Below are 14,350 nucleotides of genomic sequence, written 5' to 3'. Positions count from 1 at the left end.
TAGCCCTTTGACTTTGCACGGACGGGTTTTGACCAGTGGACCTCCCCACCCGGTTGTGTTAGGTCAGCCCATAGGAACACTTTGAAGCAACATCCGGGCCAGACCCACAGCAAGATCCCCTCCGTGTAGACCCGACGCGTCCGTTTCCCCCTCCAGGTGCCGGCGGCGACGCCGTCCGTGAGGGGTGGGCACACCCCGGACACGCGTGCCGGGCGTTTGCAACCGCCACAACACTTCCAGACTTGTAAGAGGCCGCCTACGCAAGATTTGGCGGCATGCTAGCCCCCGGAGGCCGCCGGCCACAGCCGTAGACGCGCGAAGGGCAATCCGCGTAGAGGGAATTTTTCGGATACTTCTCCATCACCAATAATTATGAAAAAATACCATCGTTCCTATAGCACATGTGCCAACGTCGTGCAAAAAAACTCATGATTTTATCGCGCTCCGAGTATTTAGTAATATTGACGCCGCATCGTTACCGCAGAACTTCTACTACCGTGTCATCGCCGTCCGTGAGGGGGGGCCAAGCCCCGGAGACGCGTCCCGCCTCTTCGGACATGCCACCACACCACCCCGCATGTATGAGGGCCCGGTGCGACGCTCCGGTGGCATAGCTACCCCCAGTGCCCCCGTCCCGCCTAACCTTGTAGCGTTTGACCACGGGATCTAGCCCTTTGACTTTGCACGGACGGCGTTTGACCAGTGGACCTCCCCACCCGGTTGTGTTAGGTCAGCCCATAGGAACACTTTGGAGCAACATCCGGGCCAGACCCACAGCAAGATCCCCTCCGTGTAGACCCGACGCGTCCGTTTCCCCCTCCAGGTGCCGGCGGCGGCGCCGTCCGTGAGGGGGGGCACACCCCAGACACGCGTGCCGGGCGTTTGCAACCACCACAACACTTCCAGACTTGTGAGAGGCCGCCTACGCAATATTTGGCGGCATGCTAGCCCCCGGAGGCCGCCGGCCACAGCCGTAGAGGCGCGAAGGGCAATCCGCGTAGAGGGAATTTTTCGGATACTTCTCCATCACCAAAAATTATGAAAAAATACCATCGTTCCTATAGCACATGTGCCCACTTCATGCAAAAAAACTCATGATTTTATCGCGCTCCGAGTATTTAGTAATATTGACGCCACATCGTTACCGCGGAACGTCTACTACCGTGTCATCGCCGTCCGTGAGGGGGGGGGCACGCCCCAGAGACACGTCCCGCCTCTTCGGACATGCCACCACACCACGCGCATGTATGAGGGCCCGGTGCGACGCTCCGGTGGCATTGCTACCCCCAGTGCCCCCGTCCCGCCTAACCCTGTAGCGTTTGACCACGGGATCTAGCCCTTTGACTTTGCACGGATGGGCTTTGACCAGTGGACTTCCCCACCCTGTTGTGTTAGGTCAGCCCATAGGAAGACTTTGGAGCAACATCCGGGCCAGACCCACAGCAAGATCCCCTCCGTGTAGACCCGACACGTCCGTTTCCCCCCTCCAGGTGCCGGCGGCGACGCCGTCCGTGAGGGGGGGGCACACCCCGGACACGCGTGCCGGGCGTTTGCAACCGCCACAACACTTCCAGACTTGTAAGAGGCCGCCTATGCAAGATTTGGCGGCATGCTAGCCCCCGGAGGCCGCCGGCCACAGCCGTAGACGCGCGAAGGGCAATCCGCGTAGAGGGAATTTTTCGGATACTTCTCCATCACCAAAAATTATGAAAAAATACCATCGTTCCTATAGCACATGTGCCACGTCGTGCAAAAAAACTAATGATTTTATCGCGGTCCAAGTATTTAGTAATATTGACGCTGCATCGTTACCGCAGAACGTCTACTACCGTGTCATCGCCGTCCGTGAGGGGGGGCCATGCCCCGGAGACGCGTCCCGCCTCTTCGGACATGCCACCACACCACGCGCATGTATGACGGCCCGGTGTGACGCTCCAGTGGCATTGCTACCCCCAGTGCCCCCGTCCCGCCTAAACCTGTAGCGTTTGACCACGGGATCTAGCCCTTTGACTTTGCACGGACGGGCTTTGACCAGTGGACGTCCCCACACGGTTGTGTTAGGTCAGCCCATAGTAACACTTTGGAGCAACATCCGGGCCAGACCCACAGCAAGATCCCCTCCGTGTAGACCCGACGTGTCCGTTTCCCCCCTCCTGGTGCCGGCGGCGGCGCTATCCGTGAGGGGGGGGCACACCCCGGACACGCGTGCCGGGCGTTTGCAACCGCCACAACACTTCCAGACTTGTGAGAGGCCGCCTACGCAAGATTTGGCGGCATGCTAGCCCCCGGAGGCCGCCGGCCACAGCCATAGACGCTCGAAGGGCAATCCGCATAGAGGAAATTTTTCAGATACTTCTCCGTCACCAAAAATTATGAAGAAATACCATCGTTCCTATAGCACATGTGCCCACGTCGTGCAAAAAAACTCATGATTTTATCGCGCTCCGAGTATTTAGTAATATTGACGCCACATCGTTACCGCAGAACGTCTACTACCGTGTCATCGCCGTCTGTGAGGGGGGGGGCCACGCCCCGGAGACGCGTCCCGCCTCTTCGGACATGCCACCACACCACCCCGCATGTTTGAGGGCCCGGTGCGACGCTCCGGTGTTATTGCTACCCCCCAGTGCCCCCATCCCGCCAAACCCTGTAGCGTTTTACCACGGGATCTAGCCCTTTGACTTTGCACAGACGGGCTTTGACCAGTGGACCTCCCCACCCGGTTGTGTTAGATCAGCCCATAGGAACACTTTGGAGCAACATCCGGGCCAGACCCATAGCAAGATCCCCTCCGTGTAGACCCGACGCGTCCGTTTCCCCCCTCCAGGTGCCGGCGGCGGCGCCGTCCGTGAGAGGGGGGGCACACCCCGGACACGCGTGCCGGGCGTTTGCAACCGCCACAACACTTCCAGACTTGAAAGAGGCCGCCTACGCAAGATTTGGCGGCATGCTAGCCCCCGGAGGCCGTGAGCCACAGCCGTAGAGGCGCGAAGGGCAATCCGCGTAGAGGGAATTTTTCGGATACTTCTCCATCACCAAAAATTATGAAAAAATACCATCGTTCCTATAGCACATGTGCCCACGTCGTGCAAAAAAACTCATGATTTTATCGCGGTCCGAGTATTTAGTAATATTGACGCCGCATCGTTACCGCAGAACGTCTACTACCGTGTCATCGCCGTCCGAGAGGGGGGGGGCACGCCCGGAGACGCGTCCCGCCTCTTCGGACATGCCACCACACCACCCCGCATGTTTGAGGGCCCGGTGCGACGCTCCGGTGCCATTGCTACCCCCCGGTGCCCCCGTCCCGCCTAACCCTGTAGCGTTTGACCACGGGATCTAGCCCTTTGACTTTGCACAGACGGGCTTTGACCAGTGGACCTCCCCACCCGGTTGTGTTAGGTCAGCCCATAGGAACACTTTGGAGCAACATCCGGGCCAGACCCATAGCAAGATCCCCTCCGTGTAGACCCGACGCGTCCGTTTCCCCCCTCCAGGTGCCGGCGGCGGCGCCATCCGTGAGAGGGGGGGCACACCCCGGACACGCGTGCCGGGCGTTTGCAACCGCCACAACACTTCCAGACTTGTAAGAGGCCGCCTACGCAAGATTTAGCGGCATGCTAGCCCCCGGAGGCCGTGAGCCACAGCCGTAGAGGCGCGAAGGGCAATCCGCGTAGAGGGAATTTTTCGGATACTTCTCCATCACCAAAAATTACGAAAAAATACCATCGTTCCTATAGCACATGTGCCCACGTCGTGCAAAAAAACTCATGATTTTATCGCGGTCCGAGTATTTAGTAATATTGACGCCGCATCGTTACCGCAGAACGTCTACTATCGTGTCATCGCCGTCCGTGAGGGGGGGCCACGCCCCGGAGACGCGTCCCGCCTCTTCGGACATGCCACCACACTACCCCGCATGTATGAGGGCCCGGTGCGACGCTCCGGTGCAATTGCTACCCCCCAGTGCCCCCGTCCCGCCTAACCCTGTAGCGTTTGACCACGGGATCTAGCCCTTTGACTTTGCACGGACGGGCTTTGACCAGTGGACATCCCCACCCGGTTGTGTTAGGTCAGCCCATAGGAACACTTTGGAGCAACATCCGGGCCAGACCCACAGCAAGATCCCCTCCATGTAGACCGGACGCGTCCGTTTCCCCCCTCCAGGTGCGGGCGGCGGCGTCGTCCGTGAGGGGGGGCACACCCCGGACACGCGTGCCGGGCATTTGCAACCGCCACAACACTTCCAGACTTGTGAGAGGCCGCCTACGCATGATTTGGCGGCATGCTAGCCCCCGGAGGCCGCCGGCCACAGCCGTAGACGCGCGAAGGGCAATCCGCGTAGAGGGAATTTTTCGGATACTTCTCCATCACCAAAAATTATGAAAAAATACCATCGTTCCTATAGCACATGTGCCCATGTCGCCCCGGAGACGCGTCCCGCCTCTTCGGACATGCCACCACACCACCCCGCATGTATGAGGGCCCGGTGCGACGCTCCGGTGGCATTGCTACCCCCAGTGCCCCCGTCCCACCTAACCCTGTAGCATTTGACCACGGGATCTAGCCCTTTGACTTTGCACGGACGGGCTTTGACCAGTGGACCTCCCCACCCGGTTGTGTTAGGTCAGCCCATAGGAACACTTTGGAGCAACATCCGGGCCAGACCCACAGCAAGATCCCCTCCGTGTAGACCGGACGCGTCCGTTTCCCCCCTCCAGGTGCCGGCGGCGACGCCGTCCGTGAGGGGGGGCACACCCCGGACACGCGTGCCGGGCGTTTGCAACCACCACAACACTTCCAGACTTGTGAGAGGCCGCCTACGCAAGATTTGGCGGCATGCTAGCCCTCGGAGGCCGCCGGCCACAGCCGTGGAGGCGCGAAGGGCAATCCGCGTAGAGGGAATTTTTCGGATACTTCTCCATCACCAAAAATTATGAAAAAATACCATCATTCCTATAGCACATGTGCCCACGTCGTGCAAAAAAACTCATGATTTTATCATGGTCCGAGTATTTAGTAATATTGACGCCGCATCGTTACCGCAGAACGTCTACTACCGCGTCATCGCCGTCCGTGAGGGGGGGGGCCACGCCCCGGAGATGTGTCCCGCCTCTTCGGACATGCCGCCACACCATCCCGCATGTTTGAGGGCCTGGTGCGACGCTCCGGTGGAATTGCTACCCCCAGTGCCCCCGTCCCGCCTAACCCTGTAACGTTTGACCACGGGATCTAGCCCTTTGACTTTGCACGGACGGGCTTTGACCAGTGGACCTCCCCACCCGGTTGTGTTAGGTCAGCCCATAGGAACACTTTGGAGCAACACCCGGGCCAGACCCACAGCAAGATCCCCTCCGTGTAGACCCAACGCGTCCGTTTCCCCCCTCCAGGTGCAGGCGGCGGCGCCGTCCGTGAGGGGGGGAACACCCCGGACACGCGTGCCGGGCGTTTGCAACCGCCACAACACTTCCAGACTTGTAAGAGGCTGCCTACACAAGATTTGGCGGCATGCTAACCCCCGGAGGCCGCCGGCCACAGCCGTAGACGCGCGAAGGGCAATCCGCGTAGAGGGAATTTTTCGGATACTTCTCCATCACCAAAAATATGAAAAAATACCATCGTTCCTATAGCACATGTGCCCACGTCGTGCAAAAAAACTAATGATTTTATCGCGGTCCGAGTATTTAGTAATATTGACGCCGCGTCGTTACCGCAGAACGTCTACTATCGTGTCATCGCCGTCCGTGAGGGGGGGCCACGCCCCGGAGACGCGTCCCGCCTCTTCGGACATGCCACCACACCACCCCGCATGTATGGTGGCCCGGTGCGACGCTCCGGTGGCATTGCTACCCCCAGTGCCCCCGTCCCGCCTAAACCTGTAGGGTTTGACCACGGGATCTAGCCCTTTGACTTTGCACGGACGGGCTTTGACCAGTGGACCTCCCCACCCGGTTTTGTTAGGTCAGCCCATGGGAACACTTTGGAGAAACATCCGGGCTAGACCCACAGCAAGATCCCCTCCGTGTAGACCCGACGCGTCCGTTTCCCCCCTCCAGGTGCCGGCGGCGGCGCCGTCCGTGAGGGGGGCGGGCACACCCCGGACACGCGTGCCGGGCGTTTGCAACAGCCACAACACTTTCAGACTTGTGAGAGGCCGCCTACGCAAGATTTGGCGGCATGCTAGCCCCCGGAGGCCGCCGGCCACAGCCATAGACGCTCGAAGGGCAATCCGCGTAGAGGAAATTTTTCAGATACTTCTCCGTCACCAAAAATTATGAAAAAATACCATCATTCCTATAGCACATGTGCCCACGTCGTGCAAAAAAACTCATGATTTTATCGCGCTCCGAGTATTTAGTAATATTGACGCCACATCGTTACCGCAGAACGTCTACTACCGTGTCATCGCCGTCCGTGAGGGGGGGGGGCACGCCCCGGAGACGCGTCCCGCCTCTTCGGACATGCCACCACACCAACCCGTATGTTTGAGGGCCCGGTGCGACGCTCCGGTGTCATTGCTACCCCCCAGTGCCCCCGTCCCGCCTAACCCCGTAGCGTTTTACCACGGGATCTAGCCCTTTGACTTTGCACAGACGGGCTTTGACCAGTGGACCTCCCCACCCGGTTGTGTTAGGTCAGCCCATAGGAACACTTTGGAGCAACATCCGGGCCAGACCCATAGCAAGATCCCCTCCGTGTAGACCCGACGCGTCCGTTTCCCCCCTCCAGGTGCCGGCGGCGGCGCCGTCCGTGAGAGGGGGGGCACACCCCGGACACGCGTGCCGGGCGTTTGCAACCGCCACAACACTTCCAGACTTGAAAGAGGCCGCCTACGCAAGATTTGGCGGCATGCTAGCCCCCGGAGGCCGTGAGCCACAGCCGTAGAGGCGCGAAGGGCAATCCGCGTAGAGGGAATTTTTCGGATACTTCTCCATCACCAAAAATTATGAAAAAATACCATCGTTCCTATAGCACATGTGCCCACGTCGTGCAAAAAAACTCATGATTTTATCGTGGTCCGAGTATTTAGTAATATTGACGCCGCATCGTTACCGCAGAACGTCTACTACCGTGTCATCGCCGTCCGAGAGGGGGGGGGCACGCCCCGGAGACGCGTCCCGCCTCTTCGGACATGCCACCACACCACCCCGCATGTATGAGGGCCCGGTGCGATGCTCCGGTGGCATTGCTACCCCCAGTGCCCCCGTCCCGCCTAAACCTGTAGCGTTTGACCACAGGATCTAGCCCTTTGACTTTGCACGGACGGGCTTTGACCAGTGGACCTCCCCACCCGGTTGTGTTAGGTCAGCCCATAGGAACACTTTGGAGCAACATCCGGGCCAGACGCACAGCAAGATCCCCTCCGTGTAGACCCGACGCGTCCATTTCCCCCCTTCAGGTGCCGGCGGCGGCACCGTCCGTGAGGGGGGGGCACACCCCGGACACGCGTGCCGGGCGTTTGCAACCGCCACAACACTTCCAGACTTGTGAGAGGCCGCCTACGCAAGATTTGGCGGCATGCTAGCCCCCGGAGGCCGCCGGCCACAGCCGTAGACTCGCGAAGGGCAATCCGCGTAGAGGGAATTTTTCAGATACTTCTCCATCACCAAAAATTATGAAAAATACCATCGTTCCTATAGAACATGTGCCCACGTCGTGCAAAAAAACTCATGATTTTATCGCGCTCCGAGTATTTAGTAATATTGACGCCGCATCGTTACCGCGGAACGTCTACTACCGTGTCATCGCCGTCCGTGAGGGGGGGGCACGCCTCGGAGACGCGTCCCGCCTCTTCGGACATGCCACCACACCACCCCGCATGTATGAGGGCCTGGTGCGACGCTCCGGTGGCATTGCTACACCCCAGTGCCCCCGTCCCGCCTAACCCTGTAGCATTTGACCACGGGATCTAGCCCTTTGACTTTGCACGGACGGGTTTTGACCAGTGGACCTCCCCACCCGGTTGTGTTAGGTCAGCCCATAGGAACACTTTGGAGCAACATCCGGGCCAGACCCACAGCAAGATCCCCTCCGTGTAGACCGGACGCGTCCGTTTCCCCCCTCCAGGTGCCGGCGGCGATGCCGTCCGTGAGGGGGGCACACCCCGGACACGCGTGCCGGGCGTTTGCAACCACCACAACACTTCCCGACTTGTGAGAGGCCGCCTACGCAAGATTTGGCGGCATGCTAGCCCTCGGAGGCCGCCGGCCATAGCCGTAGAGGCGCGAAGGGCAATCCGCGTAGAGGGAATTTTTCAGATACTTCTCCATCACCAAAAATTATGAAAAAAATACCATCATTCGTACAGCACATGTGCCCACGTCGTGCAAAAAAACTCATGATTTTATCGCGCTCTGAGTATTTAGTAATATTGACGCCGCATCGTTACCAAAGAACATCTACTACCGTGTCATCGCCGTCCGTGAGGGGGGGCCATGCCCCAGAGACGCGTCCCGCCTCTTCGGACATGCCACCACACCACCCCGCATGTATGAGGGACCGGTGCGACGCTTCGGTGGCATTGCTACCCCCCAGTGCCCCCGTCCCGCCTAACCCTGTAGCGTTTGACCACGGGATCTAGCCCTTTGACTTTGCACGGACGGGCTTTGACCAGTGGACCTCCCCACCCGGTTGTGTTAGGTGAGCCCATAGGAACACTTTGGAGCAACATCCGGGCCAGACCCACAGCAAGATCCCCTCCGTGTAGATCTGACGCGTCCGTTTCCCCCCTCCAGGTACCGGCAGCGGCGCCGTCCATGAGGGGGGCAGACCCCGGGCACGCGTGCCGGGCGTTTACAACCGCTACAACACTTCCAGACTTGTGAGAGGCCGCCTACAAAAGATTTGGCGGCATGCTAGCCCCCGGAGGCCGCCGGCCACAGCCATAGACGCGCGAAGGGCAATCCGCGTAGAGGGAATTGTTCGGATACTTCTCCATCACCAAAAATTATGAAAAAATACCATCATTCCTATAGCACATGTGCCCACGTCATGCAAAAAAACTCATGATTTTATCGCGGTCCGAGTATTTAGTAATATTGACGCCGCATCGTTACCGCAGAACGTCTACTACCGTGTCATCGCCGTCCGTGAGGGGGGGCCACGCCCCGGAGACGCGTCCCGCCTCTTCGGACATGCCACCACACCACCCCGCATGTATGAGGGCCCGGTGCGATGCTCCGGTGGCATTGCTACACCCCAGTGCCCTCGTCCCGCCTAACCCTGTAGCTTTTGACCACGGCATCTAGCCCTTTGACTTTGCACGGACGGGCTTTGACCAGTGGACCTCCCCACCCGGTTGTGTTAGGTCAGCCCATAGGAACACTTTGGAGCAACATCCGGGCCAGACCCACAGCAAGATCCCCTCCGTGTAGACCCGACGCGTCCGTTTCCCCCCTCAAGGTGCCGACGGCGGCGCTATCCGTGAGGGGGGGCACACCCCGGACACGCGTGCCGGGCGTTTGCAACCGCCACAACACTTCCAGACTTGTGAGAGGCCGCCTACGCAAGATTTGGCGGCATGCTAGCCCCCGGAGGCCGCCGGCCAGAGCCATAGACGCGCGAAGGGCAATCCGCGTAGAGGGAATTTTTCGGATACTTCTCCATCACCAAAAATTATGAAAAAATACCATCGTTCCTATAGCACATGTGCCCACGTTGTGCAAAAAAACTCATGATTTTATCGCGCTCCGAGTATTTAGTAATATTGACGCCGCATCGTTACCGCAGAACTTCTACTACCGTGTCATCGCCGTCCGTGAGGGGGGGGCCACGCCCCGGAGACGCGTCCCGCCTCTTCAGACATGCCACCACACCACCCCGCATGTATGAGGGCCCGGTGCGACGCTCCGGTGGCATTGCTACCCCAAGTGCCCCCGTCCCGCCTAACCTTGTAGCGTTTGACCACGGGATCTAGCCCTTTGACTTTGCACGGACGGGCTTTGACCAGTGGACCTCCCCAACCGGTTGTGTTAGGTCAGCCCATAGGAACACTTTGGAGCAACATCGGGGCCAGACCCACAGCAAGATCCCCTCCGTGTAGACCCGACGCGTCCGTTTCCCCCTCTAGGTGCCGGCGGCGGCGCCGTCCGTGATGGGGGGCACACCCCGGACACGCGTGCCGGGCGTTTGCAACCACGACAACACTTCCAGACTTGTGAGAGGCCGCCTACGCAAGATTTGGCGGCATGCTAGCCCCCGGAGGCCGCCGGCCACAGCCGTAGAGGCCCGAAGGGCAATCCGCGTAGAGGGAATTTTTCGGATACTTCTCCATCACCAAAAATTATGAAAAAATACCATCGTTCCTATAGCACATGTGCCCACGTCGTGCAAAAAAACTCATGATTTTATCGTGCTCCGACTATTTTGTAATATTGACGCCACATCGTTACCGCGGAACGTCTACTACCGTGTCATCGCCGTCCGTGAGGGGGGGGGCACGCCCCGGAGACGCGTCCCGCCTCTTCGGACATGCCACCACACCACCCCGCATGTATGAGGGCCTGGTGCGACGCTCCGGTGGCATTGCTACACCCAGTGCCCCCGTCCCGCCTAACCCTGTAGCATTTGACCACGGGATCTAGCCCTTTGACTTTGCACGGACGGGTTTTGACCAGTGGACCTCCCCACCCGGTTGTGTTTGGTCAGCCCATAGGAACACTTTGGAGCAACATCCGGGCCAGACCCACAGCAAGATCCCCTCCGTGTAGACCCGACGCGTCCGTTTCCCCCTCCAGGTGCCGGCGGCGGCGCCGTCCGTGAGGGGGGGCACACCCCGGACACGCGTGCCGGGCGTTTGCAACCGCCACAACACTTCCAGACTTGTGAGAGGCCGCCTACGCAAGATTTGGCGGCATGCTAGCCCCCGGAGGCCGCCGGCCAGAGCCGTAGACGCGCGAAGGGCAATCCGCGTAGAGGGAATTTTTCGGATACTTCTCCATCACCAAAAATTATGAAAAAATACCATCGTTCCTATAGCACATGTGCCCACGTCGTGCAAAAAAACTCATGATTTTATCGCGCTCCGAGTATTTAGTAATATTGACGCCGCATCGTTACCGCAGAACTTCTACTACCGTGTCATCGCCGTCCGTGAGGGGGGGGCCACGCCCCGGAGACGCGTCCCGCCTCTTCGGACATGCCACCACACCACCCCGCATGTATGAGGTCCCGGTGCGACGCTCCGGTGGCATTGCTATCCCCAGTGCCCCCGTCCCGCCTAACCTTGTAGCGTTTGACCACGGGATCTAGCCCTTTGACTTTGCACGGACGGGCTTTGACCAGTGGACCTCCCCAACCGGTTGTGTTAGGTCAGCCCATAGGAACACTTTGGAGCAACATCGGGGCCAGACCCACAGCAAGATCCCCTCCGTGTAGACCCGACGCGTCCATTTCCCCCTCTAGGTGCCGGCGGCGGCGCCGTCCGTGATTGGGGGCACACCCCGGACATGCGCGCCGGGCGTTTGCAACCACCACAGCACTTCCAGACTTGTGAGAGGCCGCCTACGCAAGATTTGGCGGCATGCTAGCCCCCGGAGGCCGCTGGCCACAGCCGTAGAGGCGCGAAGGGCAATCCGCGTAGAGGGAATTTTTCGGATACTTCTCCATCACCAAAAATTATGAAAAAATACCATCGTTCCTATAGCACATGTGCCCACGTCGTGCAAAAAAACTCATGATTTTATCGTGCTCCGACTATTTTGTAATATTGACGCCACATCGTTACCGCGGAACGTCTACTACCGTGTCATCGCCGTCCGTGAGGGGGGGGGCACGCCCCGGAGACGCGTCCCGCCTCTTCGGACATGCCACCACACCACCCCGCATGTATGAGGGCCTGGTGCGACGCTCCGGTGGCATTGCTACACCCAGTGCCCCCGTCCCGCCTAACCCTGTAGCATTTGACCACGGGATCTAGCCCTTTGACTTTGCACGGACGGGTTTTGACCAGTGGACCTCCCCACCCGGTTGTGTTTGGTCAGCCCATAGGAACACTTTGGAGCAACATCCGGGCCAGACCCACAGCAAGATCCCCTCCGTGTAGACCCGACGCGTCCGTTTCCCCCTCCAGGTGCCGGCGGCGGCGCCGTCCGTGAGGGGGGGCACACCCCGGACACGCGTGCCGGGCGTTTGCAACCGCCACAACACTTCCAGACTTGTGAGAGGCCGCCTACGCAAGATTTGGCGGCATGCTAGCCCCCGGAGGCCGCCGGCCAGAGCCGTAGACGCGCGAAGGGCAATCCGCGTAGAGGGAATTTTTCGGATACTTCTCCATCACCAAAAATTATGAAAAAATACCATCGTTCCTATAGCACATGTGCCCACGTCGTGCAAAAAAACTCATGATTTTATCGCGCTCCGAGTATTTAGTAATATTGACGCCGCATCGTTACCGCAGAACTTCTACTACCGTGTCATCGCCGTCCGTGAGGGGGGGGCCACGCCCCGGAGACGCGTCCCGCCTCTTCGGACATGCCACCACACCACCCCGCATGTATGAGGTCCCGGTGCGACGCTCCGGTGGCATTGCTACCCCCAGTGCCCCCGTCCCGCCTAACCTTGTAGCGTTTGACCACGGGATCTAGCCCTTTGACTTTGCACGGACGGGCTTTGACCAGTGGACCTCCCCAACCGGTTGTGTTAGGTCAGCCCATAGGAACACTTTGGAGCAACATCGGGGCCAGACCCACAGCAAGATCCCCTCCGTGTAGACCCGACGCGTCCATTTCCCCCTCTAGGTGCCGGCGGCGGCGCCGTCCGTGATTGGGGGCACACCCCGGACACGCGTGCCGGGCGTTTGCAACCACCACAGCACTTCCAGACTTGTGAGAGGCCGCCTACGCAAGATTTGGCGGCATGCTAGCCCCCGGAGGCCGCCGGCCACAGCCGTAGAGGCGCGAAGGGCAATCCGCGTAGAGGGAATTTTTCGGATACTTCTCCATCACCAAAAATTATGAAAAAATACCATCGTTCCTATAGCACATGTGCCCACGTCGTGCAAAAAAACTCATGATTTTATCGTGCTCCGAGTATTTAGTAATATTGACGCCACATCGTTACCGCGGAACGTCTACTACCGTGTCATCGCCGTCCGTGAGGGGGGGGGCACGCCCCGGAGACGCGTCCCGCCTCTTCGGACATGCCACCACACCACCCCGCATGTATGAGGGCCTGGTGCGACGCTCCGGTGGCATTGCTACACCCCAGTGCCCCCGTCCCGCCTAACCCTGTAGCATTTGACCACGGGATCTAGCCCTTTGACTTTGCACGGACGGGTTTTGACCAGTGGACCTCCCCACCCGGTTGTGTTTGGTCAGCCCAAAGGAACACTTTGGAGCAACATCCGGGCCAGACCCACAGCAAGATCCCCTCCGTGTAGACCCGACGCGTCCGTTTCCCCCTCCAGGTGCCGGCGGCGGCGCCGTCCGTGAGGGGGGGCACACCCCGGACACGCGTGCCGGGCGTTTGCAACCGCCACAACACTTCCAGACTTGTGAGAGGCCGCCTACGCAAGATTTGGCGGCATGCTAGCCCCCGGAGGCCGCCGGCCAGAGCCGTAGACGCGCGAAGGGCAATCCGCGTAGAGGGAATTTTTCGGATACTTCTCCATCACCAAAAATTATGAAAAAATACCATCGTTCCTATAGCACATGTGCCCACGTCGTGCAAAAAAACTCATGATTTTATCGCGCTCCGAGTATTTAGTAATATTGACGCCGCATCGTTACCGCAGAACTTCTACTACCGTGTCATCGCCGTCCGTGAGGGGGGGGCCACGCCCCGGAGACGCGTCCCGCCTCTTCGGACATGCCACCACAGCACCCCGCATGTATGAGGTCCCGGTGCGACGCTCCGGTGGCATTGCTACCCCCAGTGCCCCCGTCCCACCTAACCTTATAGCGTTTGACCACGGGATCTAGCCCTTTGACTTTGCACGGACGGGCTTTGACCAGTGGACCTCCCCAACCGGTTGTGTTAGGTCAGCCCATAGGAACACTTTGGAGCAACATCGGGGCCAGACCCACAGCAAGATCCCCTCCGTGTAGACCCGACGCGTCCGTTTCCCCCTCTAGGTGCCGGCGGCGGCGCCGTCCGTGATTGGGGGCACACCCCGGACACGCGTGCCGGGCGTTTGCAACCACCACAGCACTTCCAGACTTGTGAGAGGCCGCCTACGCAAGATTTGGCGGCATGCTAGCCCCCGGAGGCCGCCGGCCACAGCCGTAGAGGCGCGAAGGGCAATCCGCGTAGAGGGAATTTTTCGGATACTTCTCCATCACCAAAAATATTGAAAAAATACCATCGTTCCTATAGCACATGTGCCCACGTCGTGCAAAAAAACTCATGATTT

Source organism: Triticum urartu, chromosome 3A, assembly GCF_056163025.1.
Source record: "Triticum urartu cultivar PI428250 chromosome 3A, HENAU_Tu73, whole genome shotgun sequence".
In the NCBI taxonomy this organism is placed as follows: Eukaryota; Viridiplantae; Streptophyta; class Magnoliopsida; order Poales; family Poaceae; genus Triticum; species Triticum urartu.
The sequence above is the reverse complement of the archived record's forward strand: the minus strand, read 5'-3'. Positions refer to the sequence as shown.